The following is a 25,024-nucleotide window of genomic DNA, read 5'->3' as shown; positions in this document are numbered from 1 at the left end:
CTCTCCATACAGGAGAACATGGAGCATTTGTTGATTTATCCAATGGATAAAATGTTAACACTTTAAAACCAGGAAACCAAATGTATTGTCAAATAAGCCACTTGCATGTTTGTTTGGGTATTTATCATTATTATATAATCAACTCTCTAAAGTGATTGCTGTGGAAAGTGGTAAGATTTACTCTAATTTTATATTTATTTACTTAAACATTTGGCAAGCAAATGGCTGGATGTGGTCATAGAGCAGAAGCCTGCTCCCAGCACTCTACTTTCCCACTTCATTGAATTCGCCCTCTGTGGGCGTGTGCAGTCTGTCCTGGCAAGGGGCGGTAGGTCTGAACATTCTGGGCTGCTCTCCTAACACCGGGGGAAACAACTGCTCTATCAGAGGTCGTATCGTAAAGTGGGTTTAGTCTAGCTGAGACATAATCTTACTGCCTTCCTAAGCTTAAAAAGTGCATCCTGTCCTGTCATGGTGACGACAACTCACCCTAGTAAGGTTTTAAGGTGAACAAAAACTTGCATTATGCCCTTTGACACAGCCCCATGCACGGGGTGGGGGTGGGGGGATTCCCTTTCCCATCGAATGTAGCTTATTTATTTATTTACTTGAGATGAATCCTTGTTGCCTCAAGAGTTTTCCCCCCTCAGAGATAATAGCAGTGGCTCTCGATGGATCCATTTTGTTGCCGTGGTGATGTGCCCACTCCTTTTGTTGGCTCGTCTCTACTTCAGTAAGCCCCTTCCTGTCATCAGCCCGGTGAAAATGTCTGCAAGTTCTTCAGAGCTAATAAACAGCATACATCATTCCTTTCATCTGATCACTATAGCGGGGCCTTGTGAGTGAGTGTGGAGCATGAATCGTACAGCTGCACTAATGGAACTCTGAAGAATGAGCCCCTGAGTCAGCAGCATGAGTGCATAAGAGGGCCATAACCTCTTCCCCCTTGTCCCAGACTCAAAGTGCTGGGACGCAGAAAGGACCACAAATAGCTGTACCTTGTTTGAACATTAGGGTATTAATCCAGCTGGGTAGCCATTATTTGTTTCAAAACAGTATTTAGAGCCATCCTAGTAGCTCAGAATGGTATTTTTGAAGATAGCCCAGTTGACTAAAATTGTCCTGTGTTGGTTTTGTCTTCTCCTCCTCCCCCAGGAATGAGATGGAAAGGCACTTCCTGGAGCTACTTCAGTTGAATAATATTCATGTTCCTTTCAGAGTGTATGCCAAATACTACTTTGACCTTCGCTCCTTAGCAGATGACAACAACCTGAATGTTCTATTCACTCCTCTTAGCAAAGAAAGAGCACAGAACTTACAGGTAAGGCTGTGAAATCACTAACTGGGGTTTTCTGTCAGCCACGGAAGCCACATCTGTAGCTAAATTATATTAAGCAGTGATTAGGAAAATGGAAAGCTGTTAACAGTTTGAAGAGCTTATTGACCCGTTGGCATCATATTTCCTGTGTCTTTTATGGTTTATACAGGGATCCCACATTATAAAAAAAAAAATTGTCTCTTCTGTAACCATAATTCAGAATACTTTAAATCATATTTAATCTGTTCTTAATGGTTTTCCATTTGAACCTCTACACTTACATATAACCATACATGAATAATTTCTTAAAATTGTATCCCTAATCATATGTACCTACATAATCTACTTACCACTCTTAACTGTCTTTTTTTTTTTTTAATAATTGATGTTTTGGACTATTTCTACTGTCTTGATATTTTTAATAAATAAATAAATGTATTTATTTATTTATGGCTGCATTGGGTCTTCGCTGCTGCACGCGGGCTTTCTCTAGCTGCGGCGGGCGGGGGCTGCTCTTCATTGCGGTGCGCAGGCTTCTCATTGCAGTGGCTGCCCTTGTTGCAGAGCACGGGCTCTAGAGCGCAGGGTCAGTAGTTGTGGCGCACGGGCTTAGTTGCTCCTCGGCATGTGGGATCTTCCCGGACCAGGGCTCAAACCCGTGTCCCCTGCATTGGCAGGCGGATTCTTAACCACTGCGCCACCAGGGAATTCCCTCTTAACTGTTTTTTACTCAGCTTGCAGTTCATGTGTGTGTGTGTGTGTGTGTGTGTGTGTGTGTGTGTGTGTATGTGTATCACAGTTCAGTCCCATGAGTTTATTAGACAAAGCATCCGTGGCTAACCTGAGAGACCTATACTTGGAAGGTATAATGTGGATTCAGATACTGGCTGTAGAAAGTACATGAGTTTTTAATATAAATGGTAACGTACATGGAACAAAGTAATACTTATGGCTTATGATTTTTGGTGGGTATACAGCAAAATTCACAACTGAAATGAACACATTTAAAATTGATACTTTCTGTGGTACCTTGGTGGTACTTTAGAATAAGATGTTTTTCTACCATAATTTATGTGCAAGTGAAATAGCACCTTTCAGAGCTTGTCATTAGACCTCTCCTACCTTCAGCACATACCTACCTGATTAAAATTTTCTTAGAGTATGTAATAACTAATGAAAACTGAATAGAAGTTGAATAGCTGAGTAAACACTGATTTTGCCCAAGTGTATGTCCATTACGTTTAAGGATCACGCGTGTAGGTAACAGATGATATTGCTATTAGGAGCCTATCATTAGGAACCCAATTTTTAAGTAACTCTAAGTTATTAGGGCAAGTTACCCCTTGCCCCAGCAATCTAATCATAGCCCTTAAAGGTTATTACCTTAGGGAATTGTCAGTTAGTGTAGATATCAGCTATCCAAAGTAGCAGTAACTATGAACTATCTAAACGAATGTAGATGTGTGGCTTATCAGTGATGCTTTTTTTGTTTTTTTAAGGTCCGAACATTTTTTTTTCCCCCTAATTATACCTATGTTCTACCTGATTGACTCTCCTAGGCCATTTCCAGATTGTGTGACGACGAATACAAAGACGTGTGTAGAGCTGCTATGAGAAGGTCTTTCAGCGCTGATCATTTCATTGGTATTCGGCGCTCCAATGCCATCCTCTCTTAAGGGAGAAGTGAGGGGTTGTAACATCATAAACCCCTCGAAACAAGGACTGGAGAAGTATCACCTCTCCTGCTCAGAAACCAGCAAAGTTAGTATTTTCACCTTAAAGAAAGACATTGAATTCAAGAGACTCATGGACAAGCGAAGATTATGCTCATAGGAAAGAACGGGACCTCGTCAATGTAACACGCTCTTCTGTCCTTTTTATTGTAAACAGAGTTACAAAAACCACTCCAAAGCTAAAAGCTCCCAATCCATGCACAGATATCTGCTCCCAATCCACACACAGATATCTGATAGCTGTAAACTATGTGAGGTTTTTTAATTAATAGCTTAAATTTTTAGACTTTAAAGACACTAACTATATAACTTCTATGTTTTTCTTGACTCACTGTCCCATAATGCTGCATATTCCTTTAGAATCAGTGCAGTATTACCATCAAAAAATGGGACTCCAAAAAAAAAAGAAAAAAACAAAAAAAAAACAAAAAAACAAAAAAAAACAAAAAAAGAAAAAAAAACAAAAAAAAAACAAAAAAACCAAAAAAAACAAAAAAAGAAAAAAAAACAAAAAAAACAAAAAAAAAGAAAAAAAAACAAAAAAAAAAGAAAAAAAAAAAACAAAAAAAAAGAAAAAAAAAAAAAAACATAGGACTCCTAACAACTCATAAAGCCAAACTTCGGAACAGACTGTTGTAGCATCGTTAGGTTTTGCAGGGTTCTTCCTCCCTACTATATCATTGAAGCTGCTAGTCATTATTGGCAATCAATTTAAACCAAAAAGCTGCTGAATAACACGTCATCCAAATTCTTTGCAGGCAGTACTTATTAGCATATTAGCATGTTTGCGATCATAAACAGAGAAAGAAAAAAAAAACAAAAAAAAACAAAAAAAAAAAAACAAAAAAAAAAAAACAAAAAAAAACAAAAAACAAAAAAAAAGAAAAAAAAACAAAAAAAAAACATGGGACTCCTAACAACTCATAAAGCCAAACTTCGGAACAGACTGTCGCAGCATCGTTAGGTTTTGCAGGGTTCTTCCTCCCTACTATATCATTGAAGCTGCTAGTCATTATTGGCAATCAATTTAAACCAAAAAGCTGCTGAATAACACATGTCATCCAAATTCTTTGCAGGCAGTACTTATTAGCGTATTAGCATGTTTGCGATCATAAACAGAGAAAGAAAAAAAAAACAAAAAAAAAACATGGGACTCCTAACAACTCATAAAGCCAAACTTCGGAACAGACTGTCGTAGCATCGTTAGGTTTTGCAGGGTTCTTCCTCCCTACTATATCATTGAAGCTGCTAGTCATTATTGGCAATCAATTTAAACCAAAAAGCTGCTGAATAACACATGTCATCCAAATTCTTTGCAGGCAGTACTTATTAGCGTATTAGCATGTTTGCGATCATAAACAGAGAAAGAAAAAAAAAACAAAAAAAAAACATGGGACTCCTAACAACTCATAAAGCCAAACTTCGGAACAGACTGTCGTAGCATCGTTAGGTTTTGCAGGGTTCTTCCTCCCTACTATATCATTGAAGCTGCTAGTCATTATTGGCAATCAATTTAAACCAAAAAGCTGCTGAATAACACATGTCATCCAAATTCTTTGCAGGCAGTACTTATTAGCATATTAGCATGTTTGCGATCATAAACAGAGAAAGAAAAAAAAAACAAAAAAAAAACATGGGACTCCTAACAACTCATAAAGCCAAACTTCGGAACAGACTGTCGTAGCATCGTTAGGTTTTGCAGGGTTCTTCCTCCCTACTATATCATTGAAGCTGCTAGTCATTATTGGCAATCAATTTAAACCAAAAAGCTGCTGAATAACACATGTCATCCAAATTCTTTGCAGGCAGTACTTATTAGCGTATTAGCATGTTTGCGATCATAAACAGAGAAAGAAAAAAAAAACAAAAAAAAAACATGGGACTCCTAACAACTCATAAAGCCAAACTTCGGAACAGACTGTCGTAGCATCGTTAGGTTTTGCAGGGTTCTTCCTCCCTACTTTATCATTGAAGCTGCTAGTCATTATTGGCAATCAATTTAAACCAAAAAGCTGCTGAATAACACATGTCATCCAAATTCTTTGCAGGCAGTACTTATTAGCGTATTAGCATGTTTGCGATCATAAACAGAGAAAGTAGGTTATTTCCTTCTGTTGGGTCTGTGCTGCATTTCTTGTTAACTATAATGGTGCTTCTGATTTTGTGATGATTTTCCTCTTTGTTATATACTTGTATTAAAGGATATTTTCATAATTCCAGCCAACATGGTGGTCCAGTAATTAACAAGCCGGTGATGAAATAGAAGGTGTCCGAAAAGTCTTACAACAATTTTAAGCTTTAATATAGTGTGCTTAGATACTCCAGAACACTGTCGCAGAAGTATAAATGCTAGACTGGCAAAACATCACTTGAAACTTTAATCGAATTTCTTCTAAACTCATTTACTTTTGTACATTTTAAACATTAAGCTTTTATTTTTTTATTTTTTATTTTTTTAAATTAATTAATTTATTTAATGGCGTGTTGGGTCGTTTCTGTGTGAGGGCTTTCTCTAGTTGTGGCAAGCGGGGGCCACTCTTCATCGCGGTGCGCGGGCCTCTCACTGTCGCAGGCTCTCTTGTTGGGGACACAGGTTCGAGCCCTGGCTTGGGAAGGCCCGTGAGCCACAATTACTGAGCCTGCGCGTCTGGAGCCTGTGCTCCGCAACAAGAGAGGCCGCGATAATGAGAGGCCCGCACACCGCGATGAAGAGTGGCCCCCACTTGCCACAACTAGAGAAAGCCCTCGCACAGAAACGAAGACCCAACACAGCCATAAATAAATAAATACATAAATTTTAAAAAATAAAAAGTAAAACAATAAACGCTTAACGTTTAAAATTTACAAAACTAAATGAGTTTAGAAGAAATTCGATTAAACTTTCAAATGATGTTTTGTAAGTTTGTGGCATTTATACTTCTACAAGTATCAAAGCTTAAAATTGCACTAAGACTTGAGGGGATACCTCCCCTCCTCTTTTTAAAATAGTCCTTTGCAAGGCTGGGCTGCTTACCTGCTTGATCACTTAAGTTTCTTTTTTCTAGATTTGGTAAAGGAATTATGAACAACAGTGTTAATTCACATGTAATAAATTGAAAGGAACTGGACCCTAATAGTAGGGACAGGAGAGCAAGTGATATGAAACAGCTTTTCTATCCTGTGTGTTAACCTGGCTGTAGGTGTCTCACTTCAAGTTCTATTTAAGAGGAAGCATATAAACCTTAGGAACCCTTACCTCAGGCTTTAAAAGGCAGGGAGGTCCAGTAATCAGTCTTTTTGGAGATTGGTAACGATGTCACCTAAACTCGAAATATTAAAAAAAAAAAAAAAAAAGTGTTCTCAACTATGTGAAATCTTTCTCCTCCTACCTTCTCAAATGTAATCCTAGGAATTTTGCCTGTAAACAAAGCATTTCTGGGCCAGAAGTACTTTCTCTCTTTATAGCAAGGCTTCACATTATACTGAGTGCTGCAGGTTCCATCATTTTTAAGGGACAGAGACATAAATGATAAATTATGGTATATAAAATACTACAATCTACCACCTCAAAAAATATTGTTTATGGAGTTTGGAGCTTGGAAATTCAAGTACTGATTGCAGTTTTATTTTGAAAAGAATGCTACAACTTATGTGGTTTTTCTTCCTCATGTTTATATTAAAAGAAAAGCTAATAAACTCTGTTTTAATTAAAATATATGGCTACTGTGTTTGTAACACTTCTCACTATTCACATAACATTACAACTCTGCCTAACTCAAATGTTTTCAGTCAGCTCTGATAGTCGGGCCTTAAAGCATTTTCAAACTAACCATTCATAAGTTGTTTTGCCTTTAGTTAAGATGTAGACATTTATTTCTTCAGCTTACGCTCTTTTCAACCTGAAGATAATCTAGTACACTTAAAATCACTGGCTACAGTGCTCAGTGGCATAATGCATTAGATGGCATTTTTGAATTGTTTGTTATGGTGCCAAGATGGAAATGCACATTGAAAGATAAAAGTAGGTAAATACACAGAGAAAGGAATTACAGGAATACTGTAGAATCAGAACTTGTTGTTTGAGGGTTTCAAGCAATTGAACAGGAAAGAAAATGGAAGAACAGGAAGCAGTAGAATTGTGGTTGCTGTTAAGAGGGTGACTTTTAAACAAGCCACGTAATTTGACTTTAACATGCTATTTCACTTAACATTCAGTTGGAAATATACCAGATCTCTAAAGTTTCTTTTAGACCCTAGCCACTGCACTTGAGCAATATTCCATCAGTCCTGATAGTATTGCCGTAGTATTTCATCCACCTTAGTTACCTTCCTGAGGTCACATCTTTAACTTTGTTCTTGTTAAGTTGCTGATGAGGAGAAATGATCTGATTTAGTACAGAAGGGAAAAAAAATCTATCACAAGTCACTGTTTATATCAATAGTTTGCACCGCGTAGTAATATGCCAGTTACTAAGCAGAAATGCTGACATATCTCGAGTGGTCGAAGGTTTAAAAAAAAAAAATTGGGGGTAGGAACACTGGGCATGACTGTAGCTTCAAGAACAAGTTGGTAGAATAAGGGGAATCGCTAAAAATTGCTTTTCCCCTTCAGCTTTAATTCTAGAGGCAATACAGCCATTTTAATAAATGGGAAATTGAGGCAACTTAAGGTAAAAATTTAAACATCACAAAGTAGGTTCTCCAACAAATATGGGGCATGGAAACTAGTTATTAAGAGGGTGGCAACTATGGCATTTTTTTCCAGATTTTTATACCGAGGAAGGGTTGGTTCCCTAAAGTAGTAAGACTATAAAAGAATATCTGACTACCTGAACTCAAATTTTACTTTTTCGCTTTTTAAAAAAAATGATTTTTCTCTATTGGAATACTGACATCTGTGCAATTTTAACTCTGGTATACCGTGAACTGAACTTTATTCTTTACAAGGAAAAGACAAAAGTTTGAAATGTATGTTTGAACCAAATTAAATTGCCATTTTTGTATGTTAAATTCATGTGGTTGACCCTAAGACAACTTCTTAGGGCCCAGTGTTTCTGGTTAAGAGAAATGTTTTCCACCCTGTATCAGATTCCATCATGACCCTATTCTTTCACATTTACTCCTAATGTACCCTGTATGCCCATTATTGAAATTCAACAGCACTAAATCCTAGTTTTACAACAGGTCAAATTTCATTTCTTAGTTTTCCCATTCTAGAAAATATACCATTCCTTGATTTTTGAAAAATGCTGAAGCCAGTATTTACTGGAAAACAATTCACTCTGTATTCAAGTTATGCAATGTTTTTGGAAATGTTTACCTATAGCGTGTAGGTTAGCTAAAATCTTTCATCACCCAAGACTTCTCTCTAACCACATGTAAAATGACTACGACTGTTCCCTCACCCAGAAGCCGCATTCTTGAGTATAGAGCTATTTGGTAAAGCACTTGACAGCTGGTAGGGGCTCTCCCAGGGGTAAGTGCTAATTTCTATGCAGAATCTGTAGATTACACCCAGCATCTATCAAGTTAAGGATTAGATCACCTAAAATCTTAACTGTTAGCCACTCACCAGCCTGGCCAGCCTGACACCGTGCCAGCAAGAATACAAAAGATCTAGGAGCCCTTCAGAGACACCTGGTCCCTTGTACACAGGTGCAATCTGTTTGGCTTCTGAGGCAATTTCCACTAGTCCATTTTAAATGGGTTTGGCAGATGAGATAACATGTACTTCATGTGAAAGAAATGTTATGAATACCGGTTTATGGTTTAGGATCTCTAACATGCAGAAAGAACCAGGAAAGTGAAGTAGTATAGAAATTAAGAGAAATCCAGAGTCAAATGAAGAGGTTAATGTTCTTTAAAAAAAAAAAAAAAAAAGGAACAGGTTAGGTGATTACTTAACTGCTGTGAGGGCAGCTAAATAATTTGAATGTGATTAGAGAAAGTCAGTGACAGCCTCAGGACCTAAGGTCCTCAAGAATATGTCGATCTCTACTTCAAGACCTCAAATTACTCTGCTAGCTTTTTCTTACAACATCTATTCCTTCATCTTACCGTTCTCAATTCTACTGACCTTTACTTCTAGCTCCCCAGATGGTGGCCCTTTATCTCCTCACTGTGGGAACCGACTCTTCCAAACGCAGGGCATCAGTGTTTTGTCCACCTCCCACTGCCCTCTCTCAACAAGGTCATCTCAGCTTCACCCTTTGACTCTCTGCTCGTGTCCAATGTGGCAGTGCTTGATGTTGGTTACTACTATGAGCCATTTCTAAAACACTATCACCAGGTTCCAGGAAATACAGGATTTATATGGCTCACGGGCTAACTGGCCCCTTGTAATCCCCTTTAATCAACTACTTGAGCCCTCCTGTGTTCCCACAAAGTAGTTGTTCCCAATTTGCTGCACTCACTCCCCTGATCTGCCCACAACCCTAGATGTATCTCCTCAGGCTAGGCAGCAACCCCACCTTCCAAACTCCAAAACTCATTTCATCTGGCATTAGGAATAGATGCCTCACTTCTTAAGGTAACCCCTCTCATCTAAGGGAGAGGATTCCATCCCAACTCTTCAAATCAAATTTCTATATCCAACACCCCCACCACCAGGATGGTGGTGAGGATGGGGCAATTTGACCTTCCTCAGCCCTTGACATGTCCTAGTGTTTCTCAAGATGTGGTCTCCAGACCACCTGCCTCTCATGGGCTGAAAGTCCCTGTAAGAAATGAAGCTTCTCTAAATGCAATGTGGAATCCTAGAACAGATAAAGAACATCAGTGGAAAATCTGGTGAAATCCAAATGAAGTCTGGAGTTAACAGTAGTGCGTTAATGTTGACTTCTTAGTTTAACAAATGTGCTATGATAATATGTTAGTATTAGGGCAAAATGGATATATCTTTGCAACTTTTCTGTAAACCTAAAATAATTCTAAAAGTTTACTAAAACAGAACAAAAAGACCTAATTCTTGGATCCCAAATTAATCTCAATTCCTGGAGCTGAAGCCTGGGAATCTACATTTCTAATAGGAACCCCAAATGATTCTTATGCAGACACAAATTTGAAAACTAGTCTTTCAATTCCCTTTCCATTCCATGCCTGAATGGCTGCTTCCTCCTTGTTTTACTTACCTTAACCTGATTGAATCTTTTAGATCCTCTCAACCCTAAAATATAAGTACTATCATTATCCCCCTTTCACAGATGAGAAAGTACTCAGATGCAGGACACAAGTGAAGTACTAAGAGCTTAAGTAATTTGTTCAGGATCAACAGCCCATGAATGATGGAGCTGGGAGTTGAATCCCTAATCAGTCTAGCTCCCAAATCTATGCACAGAACCATTCTACTTCCTCTCATTCTGTTGCACGTAAGAGCTCTGTAACTAAATCACTAAAAGAAGCATTATTACCTATTTCTCCAACTTCCTAAGTCCAACAGTGCCCCCCTTTTCCACTGGGGGGAATGAACAATGAGAAAGCATTGGGAAGATGTGCCAACTAGAGACCTGTACGGGTAAGGCACAGTGGCTCTTGCACCAGGATCCAGCTCAACTGCTGTATTTTCTCTTCTCCCAAATGCCCTAACATGTACCAATCTAATAATGCTCATAGTACTCACTTCGATGCTAAATTAATTATCTCAGGTTTACTAAGCATCTGTCCAGATTGTCAGGGAAGTGCCAACTCTAAATCAATTTACAGTTGGCCCTCCGTATCCACAGGTTCTGCATCAGTGGATTCAACCAACCATGGACTGAAAATATTTAGGGAAAAAAATTTCAGAAAGTTACAGAAAGCAAAACTTGAATTTGCTGCACACCACCAACCATTTGCATTATATTTACAACTACTTACTTAGGATTTGTACTTGGTGTTATAAGTAATCTAGACATGACTTAAAGTATAAAGGAGGGTGCGGGGGAAGATGGGAGGATTGTGCGTAGGTTATATGTAAATACTGCACCGTTTTCTATAAGGGACTTGAGCATCCATGGATTTTGGTATGGGGTGGCACGGGGGGGAGGGAGACGACTGGAACCAATTACCCACAAATACAGAGGGAGAACCATATATCCTCTTATCTTATCTGGGTTCCCTGACTTGTATTTAGACCTTAATACAAAGTTGTGGATCTAACTGCTGAATGATGAAGTTTTGGGAGTTTCTGACTGCAAACCAGACACACACAACAACAGCAGCACTTCTAGCCAAATTGCTTCAGTACAGAGTATAGATGGAGGGTTGATAAAATAGAACACAATCTCAGGTAATGTCTCTGTTCTTATGTGTGTTTTCCTTCATTTCTTCAAGTGAATCATGAAACAATCACAGGATCAGCAGGAGAAACCTAGGAAGTATATTCAGGTAAAACATGTTTTCATTAGTTCTCCTTCTGGTGATTGGAATTTCTTTGATTTTATTATCAATAAAAACGTTGCCACTTATATTCAAAGTACATCCGAGAAATCGGATCATGAAGTTAGAATGCACATACCTCCTTCAGATACTCTTAGAAAACAGTGTCTCTCCATGAAAGCATGAGAAAAATACTTGTACAGCATCTTATTTGCTTTACCATTGCTTTAATGCACTTTAAAATTTATCTACAGTAATTGGGAACAAAGAAAGAAAAATAGACATTTCTTTGTTTTTCATAAATAACTACTCTCCAGAGTTGATAAAAATCTCAAAGCATTATTTTAACTTCCCACAAATATAATACATACAATTTTTTTTTTCTGAAATAATAAGGTCAGCAAATTAAGTATCTTGACACTAATATAACCACATACAACTGCTATTCTACTGACTTCCAGGAACAAAACAAAAACAGAAAACTTCTTATCAAGGTGCTCTGGGTTTCCTTTTGCTAGTGTTAGGGATCTGGAATTATAATCACCTGCCAGTAATAATTTTATAGATTCTAGTTGATTGTCTACAAAGAAAATATCGCTGGCTCTGCTTTGAGAGTTCTGGGTTTGACGTGACACTGACAATACCGCGTGGGACAGGCACTACACACACGTGGAAGTCAGAAAAAGCGCTGAACGCCCTGGACTCGCACTACTGACGCAGGATGTGCCTCGCTTGGCTCAGTAATAAAGTCACCTGCACCAGACCCGAATCAACAGTCACTAAATCTCTCGTATAGATAATAGATATTATTTAGATACACACCCACAACACATACACACTATACATACAGTTTGGAACAACATGAAGTAATATTGTCTTCAAATGATGTACCACAGACTGAAATAAATCCTGTAACTGTCATCAAGCTGCTAGAAGCTTTTGAGAGTTCTGAGCCAGGTTACTTAGTTACTTTCATCCTGCCTACCCTTCATTCACCCTGCTTTAATGTCTTGGTAGCTTTTTCTTTCAAAACCACCCTCCTCAACCCAGGCGTATTTCTTTCCCAGGATCACTTGATCGGACTTTGGAGGCAAGAAAGGGCATGCAGGGGGAGCAGGAAATCCTCAGCCACTGTACCTCACACCTGCCTAGATTTGTGATGTTCTCTGTCCTGTTGGCCACATTCGGTGTTAGAAAGCAGTTATTCAAAGCTTTGTCCCTCCTACCCCCCTTGGTCTTTCTGTAGAGCACAAAAGTGAAAGAAGCCTCTTTAGCAGGGGTAGCAGTTCATTAAAATATACAACTACATTTCCTAGCTCTGGGGTTCCCATTCTGTACTTGAGACTGCAGGTCACGGATGCTGTTATTAAGGTGCGGTGTGGGATCCATGAGGTTTTCTCCTGGCAGCCGGTGTCAGGATTAGTGCAGCCCTAGCCCAGGAGGAAACGGCCTAATGAATACCAACTTGGAAACAGTGGTGTCAGCACGTTACTTAAGCTTGTACATTGCTCACAATTACACACAACACACACACAGGCTTATCACTGGAAATGACTACGAGAAAACAAGACAAAGGTTTGCAAGGATAAACCAATAAGGCACCAAGAATACTTATTTTCAGCCAATTTAGACAACTTCAAAGTGTGAGGTTAATAATAGAAATGAAAATGACTTCCTAAGTCTTATCAACTGATTTACTGAGAGGTCACATATTAGTTCCTTCTAAATCTTTACCCCCTAATCTGTGATGGGAGACGTTGCTTACAATTGAACCATGAAAGGGACAGCCCAAAAGCTGTACATGTGAAACTAAACTGGGCCTTAAATCCTCACTAAAATCACAGAGCTGGCTGTGAAGAAGCTGCTAAACCACCCCACAACCTTCCATTTTATAATTGTTTTCATGAGTGTGGATTGTTTGCCTAATAAAAATAAAAATCAGAAGAAAACAGCATATGAGATGGAAATAGGGGGCGACCATAAATAGATGGGCTTCTCTGCCCTGGGTAGCGGGAGGGGTGGCTGAGGTAAGACTTGAGGGAAGCAGGTGGGCTTCATCTTTGAGGGAAGGGAGGGGGAGAGCAGCGGTGAGAACAGAGGCTGAAAACAGAGGCAGCTCTGAGAGTTGGCCTGGACCTAGACCTCCAAATGCATTACCTGTATTGCCTCTCCTTGGCTTAGTATCCTTTGTCTTAACTGTCTTTTTTTTTTTTTTTAAGTAAATTGGTTGTTCTTTTTAGGTTTGGTATGTTGCCAAAATGAAAAATAGTTGTTTTAACAGGAAGAATTAAATCACTTCAACCACATCATCCCACGACTTTTAGATACATTCTGCATCATCTTTACACTCCTCCACAAAAAAAAAAAAAAGGAAGAGGAAAAACCCAAATTAGGCACAATGACCTAAGGCAGCAGAATAATCTATGTACTTTCTGGGAAGACATGTTAACTGAGGGAAGAGGTCAAGGTGATCAGAAAAGTTCCTCATTTGAAAAACAAGAGAGGAACTGGCCCTCAGGCAGGGGATCTATTTCAAGGTTCTAAGAAGCTTCTGAACAAGTAGAGGAATTAGATGTGCAAAAAGTTCTGGAGCTCTGTGTACAAGGTTTTGTCGAATATACTGAAATTTTGATTCAGAGGATGAGTGTGTAAGAGCAGTGCATTTTTATAAACGTGAATAGCTTCTGAAAGTCCATGAAAACTATAACACCAGGCTTCTTTCCACCAGCAAAGTGCTTAAATACACTATGGAAACTATACACTTGTTTACTTAATATCCATAATGTAAAAACTGACCTGGGCTTAAATCTGACTTTTCCAACTTTGGTATAAATGAAGCGCAAATCCCTACACTTGCTGTTTTTCTAGGGAGACATCCTCAAATTTTAATTGTTTTTGCCATTTTAGCTTCTTAAATTTAGTCCCCACTCAGTCCTGGTCACTGGTATTCTGCTGGCCAATGCACTGTCACCCCCTTCCCCAGTAATGGCCTCACACTCTTCTTGAATGAATGGTTAAATAGATTAGGAAAGCAAACGGAATTTTTAACAGTAAAGTATGTATGCGTGGTGTGTGTACGTGTGTATTCATCAATACATAGGCTTTCATATATAAATGAGGGAATGGTTCAACAGATTAGAAAAGCAAACAGAATTCTCTAACAGTAAAGTGTGTGCTCATCACTATATAGGCTTTCTCAGAAGAGGAGGAAGAGAAAAATATATTGAGGTGGGGGGGGGAACAGCTTTCCTTTTGCTACACTGATCCATGTTTTAAAAGCTTATGCAAGGGTGTTATGGGTCTCATTTGTTTTCAGAGGCCGCAGAGAGCAGTGTCTCGATGCTTTTGGAATATCTGGCTGTAATCTAGTCCAAAGTCCAGGGACACTTATTTTCCCCCATCGCTGCCAGTGTTTGTTCACAGGACTGCATGGTGCGCGCCCGCCGCCGCGTCCCGCCCGCCGCTCTTCTCCTCCCCTGCAGGGGGATCCGCGCTCCAGCGGACTCCTGGGGGCGGTGGCGGTTCTCCCGGGACGCGCCGGGCTCCGCTCCTCCCCCGCGCTCTAGCACCCTTTGGCCCACCTCCGGCGGGTATTGAACTGCGCGCGGCGGCGGCGGCGGCGGCGGCGGCGGCGGCCGCGCTGGCCGCAGTGGAGTCACGGCCTCGGACTGACTGGCCTCTCCCGCCCAGCCTGGGTCACCTGCTTCTAATGCCCGCCGGGAGGCTCCGCCCCGGCCCCGCCCCTTCGCGCTGGGGCTCGGTTGGTGGGCCGCCCCGCCACGCTCTCCGCGCGTCCCCGCCCACTGCCCCGCGGGCTCAGCCTCTCCCCAGGCGCCCTCCGGCCCCGCCTGGAGCTGGCAGCCGAGGAGCGTGGGCCAATCGCCGGCCGGGAAGCTATGGGGGGGCGGGGCGAATGCTAATCACGCCTTCTTGAGACCCGGAGCGGGAAACCCTAGCTAGAAGTCCCTCCTGAGTTCTCTGCTGGCGTCCAGTGGTGCGGGGCTCACTTTCCCGTAATGTTCTAGCTTATGAACCCTAGCTTCCAGGGCACCTACCGGCTCTCCTATCTGCAGCTAAGCATCCTTAGAGTCCAGCGCTTGTTTAAAAGAACTGCTCAAAGAATCATTCTTAACCGTGGCACCTGTCTCCTCTCTGCGCTGCCCTCACCAGGTGAGCTCAAATTGAGAGAAGTACAAATGCTTACTGAGCCCCTACTGTGTGTCAGACGGCGCGTTAATCATTCTCATCTTAATACAGGATGTCTCAGATCCTTACAACAATTCTTATAGGTGAAGAAACAGAGTTTAGAAGCATACCAAGGGAACCGAGCTAATGATAGTTCCCCCCAAGAAAGCCACAACCTAGATAATCTTGTTCAGCGCGGTATTCCGACCGCCTAGCACAGAGTAGGCTCTCAAATGGCAAACCCGGGATTCGAACCGAGATAGTTGGGACGCGACAGCCACAGTTTTTACCACCTCCTCCCCCCTCCCCCCATATGCGACCGGTTATCTCCCAGGCTTTAACCTTTACTTTTGCATTTCGTAACAAAATCTTACTGTTGCGACAAGAAAGTGATTTTCTTTCTGTCTTTGGAAGACTCCAGACATGTTAGTCCTTTATCAGTTTATCGGGTTAAAAATCCAGGCAGTTCGAAGTCGCCCGCAGAGAAAAGCAACACTGGCTCCGGGCTCTGTGATGGGCAGGGGCCGGCCCCCCCCCCCCCACCGCCGGGGGCTACCCGCTGCTTAGCTGCGCACCCGCGCGCCGCCGGGGATCCGGAGCGCACGGAGCTGCGGGAGCCCGCGCGAAGACCTGCTGGGCGCCTCGACCACTGGGACGCACTGTGGCGCTCTCCAGATGGGTTATTACGCTGCAAGTTTTAAATGTCCTAAAGATGCCTCTTTTCTACATGTTCTAATTAGGTTGGAAGACTGAGGTGTTTAACATTCTTGAAATTCATTCACACGCTTACAAAGAGGGTTTGAATTGTTTCCCGCTCCCCCCACCCCTTCCTTCTACTGGAAGAAGGCGGGAAAAAGGCAGGAGGGCCTGAGTTCTTGAGGGACTCAGGACTGCACTTTAGGGCTGAGTCGTTCTTGTGTCCTGGATCCCACTTCCACAGACTGGGAGACAAAATTGCAGAATAGCCCTCTTCCTCCTGCTTATCAACAAGACTTTGTGAGAAATAATGAGGAATACGTGTATTAATCCCAGCCTCAAAGTTAAAAGAAATAAATATAAATCTCTTCACAAACATTAAAACCGTTAATAAATATGTTTAAAATGTACTTTACCTCTTTCATTCCCTGGGATTCTACAGGTGCTTATATTGTTTTGGTGTTTTTGGAACTACTTGGCACTCAGTGTCGGCAAACATCCCAGGGTTGAAAGTAGTGGGAGTTGAAAAGCTATGGAATAGCAATCAAAAAGAAAGGGAAACCCTCAGTGGAAAGTATGCACAGATTGTGACCATGCCAAGAGAGGCTGCCTCATTCTGTGGCCTGTATGCAACATGTGTATTATTGGGGATGGACAAGTGTTGGCTAATAATAAAAATTATTTGAAGTTGGAGAATGTTAATCACTCATGCTGGAATTTAACCAGAATACATGTGTTATTTCACTTGGTTCTGACTCAAAGGATGTTATCTCCTAGTCTGTAAACCTCTCCCTTCTTAATCAACAGGGAGATGTTATTTTTGCTTGGAGATCTCTAATAATAGTAGTAATAATAGCGGGAAAACTTGGCCAAAAGAAACGTATTTTGCATTGTATAGCTTTTTGTATCATTTGAATTTTTGCTTTTCTGCATATAGTATTTCACTTTAAAGGCAGTTTAAAATATGCTGTTTAACATGTATTAGGCAGGGTGCTACATAATTCATTTCAGTTAGCTCATTTGATCCTCACAACAATCAGATGGGACTGGCATCATAATGGCTTCCTTGAAGTTACATATTTAGTCCATGGAAAGGACAGAAATCACAATTTTCTTCTGAGTCATAGTTATTGTTTAACAAACTGGAAAACACTGAATTATTTTTAAAGATGCAATTTTTAAGCAACCAGAACATTGCCAGGCATTCTTAGCTATTAATTCACTCATCTATCCTTCCATCTAGCCATCCATCCATCCATCCATCCATCCATCCAAAAACACCAAATTTCTGACTTGAAGACACTACTGTTATATTAAACGTGTTGCTACAAAGTGGAATTCATGAGGTTCAACTTAAATTACTGTCCAAGGTGTACTTATTAATTGATGAAAATACGGAGGATCATGCCAAACATTCCATCTAGTAAGACTGTGACATTTTGAAAGTTTTGAAGTATTGGTTTTGGATTTTGTAATCAGAGAATAGTTATTGCATTTCTAATCTTACTATACTTGTATTGATTATACATATTGAGACACTTGAGAGTTCAATGCTATAGAAATGACTGGACAGGTAGCCTCTGTATACTCTTCAGTATCTTGATAATCAAGCCTGGAACAGTGTGCTGCCCATAGATGCCTTTGGTAAATATTTGTGAAATAAATGGGTGAATAAATGGCAACTGAGATTAACTTTTTAAACTTTAGCAAGTGGCATTGAATCCTTGGATAAAGCTTACCTTATGAGCTATATATATCTCTGAGGTTGACCCTACCCTGTTAAATGCAGCATGAGTCCAAACCTTGGCTCTTCCTTTACTAGCTGCCACTTTGGACAAGTCACACAACAGCTCCAGGTCCTCTTTCCTCATCTGTAAAGTGGAGTTACCCCTCATAGAGTTGTAGTGAGGGGTAAATGAATTTATATGGTGAAGAGCTTAAAACCATGTCTAGCACCTCGTAACTCTATGTAAGTCTGTTATTAGTTTCTACTGGGTTCATGCTATTTTTCTGTTTTCTCACTCTATTTTCTTTTGTGTATCACTTTAATAATGGGAAAAAAGTTACATTTTTTAGATGTACAGGCATACCTCAGAGATATTGTGGGTTTGCTTCCAGACCACTGCAATAAAGGAAATATCACAATAAAGTGAGTCACATGGATTTTTTGGTTTTCCAGTAATGTCTATAAAACTTATGTTTACACTATTCTTCAGTCTATTAAGTGTGCAAGAGCATTCTGTCTTTAAAAAAAGTACATATTTTAATTTAAAAATACTTTATTTCTAAAAAATGCTAACCATCATCTGACAACTCAGGGTTGTCACAAACCTTCAATTTGTGAAAAAGCAAAGTCTGCAAAGCGCCATCAAATGAGGTATGCCTGTACTTTATGTCTGAGCACACTCCCAGCTGTCACCAGCTATCTCTAGCATTTAGATATTAGCTAGATTTTATGCCAAAGCAGGGATCATTTCACTTGCCCTGGATCAAAGTGCGTACACCTGACATCAGCAACCAGCCCGCAAGTGTGCGAGTGTGCACAGGGCTGGCACAGGACAGACACCCACAAGCCAACTTGAAATCCCTCACAGGTATTTCCAGACTAGCTTTTTCCATGTCCTAGAGCATTTCTGATAACTCCTCTTCTCATCAGATCAGACACCTCTAGATGAGAAACCCAGACACTAATCAGAGGATTAACATGATGAGTCATTTATCCAGGTTCATAATAAGAATGCCTTGTTCACATTATAAGTGGAATCATTCAACTGTAATCTTTAGTCCTCTCCCCTCCTCCACTGTGGTGGAGATGATAGAAAAGTAAGAGCTTCTTTCTTCTTTCCCAGAGGCGATGGAAGCGCTAATCTTTCCCACTCTCAGCCATGGCTCTCAGCTGCACATTACAATCACCTGGGGAGCCTTAAGATCTACTGATGCTTGGGCCCTACTGAATCAGAATCTCTGGTTGACGGACCCAGACATTGTTTCTTGGTTTCGTTTTATTTGTTTATTTTTGTTGCCGTTTTGTTTTTAGCTCTCCAGGTGATCCTGATTTTCAGCTAGGGTCGAGAGCCACTGACATAGATGGTTTTGTTATTTCCTCAGCACAGCCCCAAACTTGGGCCTAGCTGGATCTTCTGCAGAAAAGGGTTAATCACGTCATGATGTAAAATGGAACACCTCGGGAGAAAGTATAGAGAAGTACGTTCTAGTCTAACTGCATGTGAGTCTGTTTGGGCTGAAGGAAAGTATATGTATATGAAGTAAAAAATATGTAACAGAATTGTGGTACAGGGATGGCACAGTCAACAACAATGGTGGCCGTAACAGTAACTGATGGGTATCGGGCATTTCCCATGTGCGTGCACTGTGCTAAGCATTTTACATATATAATCTCTTTTACCCCCAAGAATCCTGTGAGGTTGATATTATCAACCCCATTTTATAGATTAAGAATCTGAGGTTCAGAAAGTAACTTGCTACACAACGGCACACACCTTCCAACTTGGGTTTTCCTCGCTCCAAAGGCTATGCTGCCATTGATGGCAGGCCTCGTTGTAGGCCCAGCAGTAGAGGGTCCTGAAAACCACCAGATGGTAACTCTTGAGATAAGCAACTTCCCTTGTTCCTTATCATCCTTTTCCTGGGGACCAGGTCAAATTTTCAATTCTGGTGTGGCCTCTTGTGTGGGGGACTAAAGTACGGAAAAGCTGAGGGCTCTGGATTCATCTAGAATCCAGTATAAGTCTAGAGCCACTTGTTCTTTGGGCTTTGCAGACCAGGCATGAGGTGGGGCACCCTTTAGACTAGATTTCAGGACCTGTCTGGTATCTTGGCAGAGGGAGCTTCAGTTCGGTAAATATTGATTGCTGCACATGCTGTGAGCCAAACACTGGTGCCAGGGGTGCAAAGATGAAGAGGCATGGGCTTACCAGGCAGGACGTGGTGGGAGCACAGAGGAAGCACCTGGCCCAACCTGGTGGCTCAGGGAAGACCCAGGCTGTGCCTGGAAGGCTGAATATGAATTAGGTGATCTATGAGTCAGGGTTTAGTACAGGAAGAAACCACTCTAGGTGTTTCAAACAGAGAAATATTTAATACTGAGAACCAAACAGAGGCTTACAAAATTGATGAGCTGGAGGGGCAGAAGTCAGGGGGGTACCCCTGGGCTATTGAGTTCACGGGCCTACCACAGTAGCTATGTTCCAGAAGTTGGGATGGTGCTGCAGCAAGGGCTCTTCACACCCATGAAACTGGTGACTAGACACTGAAACAGGACATTGAGTCCAACAGCATTAAATGCCTCTTAACATTATTGCTCAAACCTTGCTGGCCAACAGCAACAGCAACAGAATGATGCCTTCTCCTTGCATCTGCCTCCAAATCTTACACAAGTGCACCTGATTGACTGAACTTATTTCAGATCAAGACCCTAGCTGCAAGGGAGTCTGAAAAAAGTAGCTTGGCAGTTCGCCATCTCTTCAAGCAAATTACTAGAAGGATAGAATGGACGCTGGAGAGGCAATCACTAGTATCCACTATAGGTAAGGAAACTGAGAAGGACTTCCTAGACAGAGGAATCAGCACAAGTAACGGGCACAAGGCCATGAAAGAGCACGATTCAAGTGGTGAACAGCTGGGCATGGCTATGCTATCAGAAGCATCTGAATCAAGGTTTTTACCTGAAAGTGCACTCACGTCTAATCAACATATTTTTGATTAATTAGATTCGTATGTACACTGTACACATGACACTCTTTCCTGTTGATACAGCGCTTGATTTATTCAACTGACTACTAGCGCAGAGGAGAAAGGAAAGGAGCAAAAAGCATGAAAAAGAATAAATAAAATTGTTAGGTAATAGTCATCCACAAAGAAAACAGAACATTAACCTTCCCCAAGTCTAATGTTGCAAACACTGTTGATTATGTGCCGAGGAGTCATCTCCCCTTTTTCCTTCCTAACAAAACCCCCGTTATTTGTTTTGTTCTGTTTTGTTGGGGAATCCACCCTTTTCTGCATAGCCCTGTGCTTCAGGAGAGGCAGGAGCTTCAGGTCAAGCCCCAAGGAGTAACACGTGATTAGTCTAACTGCTCGTGTTTCTCCCCTTCTTCTTATCAGCGTTTAGGTTACATACGTGCATGGGACACAGTCCTAGCCAATAAGGCGTGGTGTGGGGGCCAGTGTGAGGTAAGTCTGTCAGGGGCTTACGGGAAAGATCTTACTCCAAAGGAGAAGTAGTCCTCTCCCCTGCTGGGTATTGTTTTGTCTGCCTGTGATGCCTACCACTGTGGGCACCATCTTGCAACCACAAAGGAGCTAAGTGGACCCAGTGAAGAAGGATGGCATTGAGGCTGCCTGAACTGTTGGCCTCCAGACTTGTTGTTATGTGATACGATACGCTGCTTATTTTTTAATACATTTGAGTCCCTCTTTTCTTTCACTTGCAACCAAGAACATTGTAACTACTACATGCAGTCTGTACACTTAGGATGAGATCTGCCCACTTAAACTTGGCTAATGAAGTCTCTGGAGGAGATTTAAGGAGAAAAATTTATTCCCTTTTGTTTCCACCAGAAAAATTGTTGTTTATCCTTCAAGAGCATTCAAGACCCACTCAAATGTCATTTCTGTCAAGCTGAGTGCTTTGTTATTGCCTGTACTCCCACAGCCCTCCCACTACTTCTCTATTACAGCACTTTACTCATATACTCTTTCAGCAAATATTTATTGAGTGCCTATTTTGGGCTTGGTAGTGTTTTAGGCACAGGGGTTACAGTAGGAAACTAAATGCATGGAGATTCCAATCTAGTAGAAGACAGACAATGAATGAAAAAATTTTAATGTGATGACTCTTATCAAAGGGAAAGAAAAAGAATTCTTGTAAAAGAGGGGGAAATAACTACCTTGAAATTTATTTTATTGTACTGTGATTCTCTGTTCATATGTCAGTTTTTTCCACTAGATTGTGTGTTCTTGTAACCTCACATCACCCACCACTTCCCCGGGGGATTGCATTTTCCAAAGATGGCTGCGAAAACCTCTCCCATCCCACAGGTTTTTCTGCAATGTGATCTTGCCATTCCCCATAGGGGAGGGATGTAGGAGGTCCTAAGTCTCCTCCTCTTGAATCTCAGGGGGCTTGTGACGGTTTTGACCCATGGACTGTGTTGGAAGTGATGCTCTAAAACTTCCATGGATAGGTCATAAAAGGCCGTGTAGTTTCTACCTGGGTCTCTTGGGACACTTGTTTTTTGGAAGTGCTTTTTCTTGGGACACTCCCTCTTGACACCTACATATAGATGCTCCACTTGACAGTCCCAGCTGAGTGAGCCTTCAAGTCATCCCAGGTTAGGTGAAGAAGCTTCCAGATGATTCCAGCCCCCAACCTCAAGTCATTCCTAGTTGTTCAAGTCTTCCCAACTGAGGCCCCAGATGTCATGAATCAGAGACAAGCCATCCCTGCTGTGCCCTCTCCAAATTCCTGACCCACCGTATCCATGTGCATAATAAAATGCCTGTTGGTTCACACCAGTACTTTGGAGTGGTTTGTTACACAGCAGCAATGACTGGAACCCCCCAGATCTGCCTTTCCGTGAAATTTTAATCCAGTCGACAACTTGTTTTCTTTTCACCTGACCCAGTTGGTGATCAGCTTACGCACTGAAGCTTGAGAACTTTCATCCATCTTACTTTCATCCCATTGAGTGTCGCTGTTGATGATATGCATGTGAAATGTCTAATCTTTTAAAACACAAATCTTCACCATTGATCTTAATATCCTGCTGCAGTGAGTTCCCCAGTTCAATTGTGTGTAGTAGGAAAAAAGTGCCTCCTTTTATCCATTTTAAACATGCTTCCTTTTCATCTCATCTTGTTCTCTTGCTCTTCCCCAGGTAAAGTGATTTCCATTTTGTGGGTACCTAGACACAGAGAACTGAGTTGAGACAATAATCTTTCTTTGGTTACCCAGAAGGCCTCGGGCGTGCTGCGACGGGGAGCAGTGGATTTTAGCTGGTGACTGAAAGGTGGTGGAACACTGTATTCTAATTAGTCACAAGTTTAGTTCCAAGCTTTCAAAAAATAGTCTAGATTCTGCAAGACACAGTAGGTGTCCTCTTGTGGTGCTGGGAAGTAGAGCACAGTAGAGAGGGAAGAACATTGGCCAGTACATAGGCAATCCGGATTCAAGTCTCATCTTGTGAGCCAGCTGTGTGCCCTTGGGCATAACACTTAGCCTCTCTGGACCTCATTCTCCTCAACTATAGAGTGAAGAGATTCAACCAGAGGGTTCTGGAGCACCCTTTTGCCTCTAACTTTGTATGAATTCTATGTATTTGCCAGTCATTTTGAAACATCTACTACATAAATCCACGGGAAGAAAAAGTTTGTATTCTAAACAGTTTGCCATTTTAGCTTCAAAGTGGAGTTGGAGAGAACCACCACTCCCCCCTAAAAAATTTTCTAGTTTTTAGAAAACTAATGTCATCGTTTTCCAAAAACACAATCCAAATTAGGCTTCAATTACCAAAACTATATCCTGCTGTGACTGTTAAGTGACAGGTCTTGCAACCTGAGTCCTTTTAGTTTGGGGGTGCACCCCAGGGCTCCCATCAGCCTTGCTTTCATGAGCCTCTCAATTCTCACGGTGCCATTGCTCGATGTTTGCATGGGGACAGCTCCATTCTAAGTGATGAGAGTGAATGGATGGGGTGAACTGCTGCTGCATATGGCCACCTTGGGGAGGAAAAAGAATATTGTCCCAGTGAGCAGTGCAGTAGGAACTATTCAAGTGAATCTCTAGAAATCTGAAATCTCTTCCCAATTCTTTCTCTCCCTACAGAAGAAAAAAGGCAGTTACCATGTGGGACTTGGGGAAAGCATTCAGTCTCACTCAACCTGGACTCATTTCACTAATTTTCTGGTCTGCTTAATATTTCTTCAACAGTTGTGATTCTTAGAACGTCGTGGGCTCTAACCCACTTCTTAAGCTCTGCATCCTGTTTTGTCTTACTGAATTTTCTCTTTCCAATCCCAGGTGGGTGGGGGAAATGCTTCTCATCTCTGATTTTAAAATTCATTACAGAATCTCCAGTATTGAAGTGCTACCATGCATTGAGAGGACAGATTGCTTTCACTGTTGGCTTAACAAACTCTATCAATAGCAACAAGTAGCATGACGAGGTTCTACTCAACAGAAACTTACTTGTAAGGTTAAGAAAACCCCTGCGGTCCTTAGACGAAACTTCAGGTAACAAGTAGGAGAATAACAGCAGTAAAAGTAATAAAAAATATATCTAGTGTTTAGAAGAGCTTTTTGAAAATATTCTAAAGAAGAACCCTCCCACACTTTCCTTAATAAGATATCTCATATGTGATCACACATATCCACTTCCTTATCATCAGTATCATATGCGAGGATGTTTTGACGTTTTTGTTAAGGCTTTCAAGGAAGGCTTGAAAACAACACAGCAGCATCTATAATGCATAATACTGTCAGTTGTATCAATGGGAAAACTGAAGATCATGTAGGATGAATCACTTGGTTATTATCTGCTTGTTTAAGTTATTTGGGTAAAACAAGTCAGAAGTGTCGCTTGTTTCTTAGAGTGGTGCTACCCCTGTGAGGCTGCCTTCATGTGCTCAGTGACTCCTTGATTGTAGCTAAAAGGGGGACCCAGGGTTCCACACACCACATTCTGTTCCCCCTTCTGTCATTCCTGCTCACACTCTAGTGGGGGGATGAGTTTGAAGG

General features: G+C 41.2%; 1 long non-coding RNA gene across 1 annotated transcript; it reads left to right on the top strand.

Annotated features, from left to right (window-relative positions):
* The first annotated feature begins 105 nt into the window (after window positions 1-105).
* LOC309621796 lies at window positions 106-6,733 on the top strand. Its single transcript, XR_014240279.1, has 2 exons — window positions 106-1,321; window positions 2,878-6,733. It is a non-coding gene; the product is annotated as an uncharacterized lncRNA (long non-coding RNA).
* The last annotated feature ends 18,291 nt before the right edge of the window (window positions 6,734-25,024 follow it).

Source organism: Balaenoptera borealis (genome assembly GCF_965194805.1).
Source record: "Balaenoptera borealis genome assembly, contig: HAP1_SCAFFOLD_1013, whole genome shotgun sequence".
In the NCBI taxonomy this organism is placed as follows: Eukaryota; Metazoa; Chordata; class Mammalia; order Artiodactyla; family Balaenopteridae; genus Balaenoptera; species Balaenoptera borealis.
Note: the sequence above shows the minus strand (reverse complement) of the source record. Positions and strands in the feature narration are given on the sequence as shown.